The sequence below is a fragment of the Megalops cyprinoides genome, chromosome 8 (assembly GCF_013368585.1).
Source record: "Megalops cyprinoides isolate fMegCyp1 chromosome 8, fMegCyp1.pri, whole genome shotgun sequence".
NCBI classification, from domain to species: Eukaryota; Metazoa; Chordata; class Actinopteri; order Elopiformes; family Megalopidae; genus Megalops; species Megalops cyprinoides.
The window spans coordinates 18,135,328-18,136,563 of record NC_050590.1 but is presented as its reverse complement, the minus strand read 5'-3'; the positions used below and the strand labels follow the sequence as shown (position 1 = coordinate 18,136,563).

Below are 1,236 nucleotides of genomic sequence, written 5' to 3'. Positions count from 1 at the left end.
TCAATTGTTTAAGACTGTGTTTTTCATATTCTTTTTCCTGAACATAGGCAATTGGTTTGCTTTCTTACAGACAAACAAATGGTCATGGTCCTATTAATCAAAGTCATAGTCCTATTTATCAAAGAAGCAAGCAACAGCCATGTACATATAGTCCATGCACATGTCTTTTAAATGTTCACACTCCCTTGCACCCACTATGCATATGTAACGGAGGTCGTCTCCCCTCTCCGTGGCACTCCGCGTTGTGTTGTGTGTGGAACAGGGACGCCACAAAGGACCTGATTTTAAGAATTTTATTTCTGACAAAACACAGGGAAGAAAACAAAATCAGGCACGGAGCGAGCCAGGCGCGTCACACTCCTCTGCCTCTGATAAGTCGCAAAAGAGCACAAAACGAGTGCAAACAATTTACACAAAATAAACAGAATATAGGGAAAACACAAAGCATGGCATACCTGACAAAACACAGGGAAGAAAACAAAATCAGGCACGGAGCGAGCCAGGCGCGTCACACTCCTGCCAACACACAGGCAACCACACTTTAAAATACTAGCATCCACAGTCGCATCCACTAGTAGGCTATGCAACGGAACTGTATAGTAATATCCCTGATACCTGCAGCTGCGCTAGCTAGCTGCAGCATGGCAAACTCAATATGCAGCTGAAAACTCTAAAACTCGCGCATATTACGCACAACATCCTGACATTCACTGCTGAAAATTTCCCCATGACAATATACAACAATTTAATGGTTGATTTATTAAAACAACAAAACAGCACAATGACACACGTACCTCTGCCTCTGATAAGTCGCAAAAGAGGCAGAGTAAGGGTAACCTTGTCATTTAGGGTGCCAGCGTGGGAAAACCACACCCAGTGTCAGGAAAAAGATACAATATGTAACAATCCTTGAGAAAAAAAAAAATCACCGTGAGAGGGGAAATTCAGGGAATCACATTGCCCCTGCTACACTCACCCCCACTGACTTCACTGAATTTCATCAACAGACTCCACATGACATAAAGCAAAACCAAAATCAATAAAAAAAATCATTAAGTATGTAGATAGATGTACCCCAAAGCAAAGACATACAGTCTACCAGCCAAGAACGCTGTCCCACGTAGGACTAGAGAGGTGAGGAGCCAGCTAGAGGGGTTAACTAGTCCCACACCAATCACAGTGAAGGTGCCATATACACCTTACAAACTGGGGATACACTCCATCATACAGTAACAG

General features: G+C 43.0%; 1 long non-coding RNA gene across 1 annotated transcript; it reads right to left on the bottom strand.

Annotated features, from left to right (window-relative positions):
- Positions 1–265: 265 nt before the first annotated feature.
- On the bottom strand, positions 266–944 carry LOC118781540. The gene is made up of 3 exons (XR_005005108.1): positions 795–944; positions 456–516; positions 266–299 (listed from the first exon to the last, which is right to left on the bottom strand). It is a non-coding gene; the product is annotated as an uncharacterized LOC118781540 (long non-coding RNA).
- Between the last annotated feature and the right edge of the window lie 292 nt (positions 945–1,236).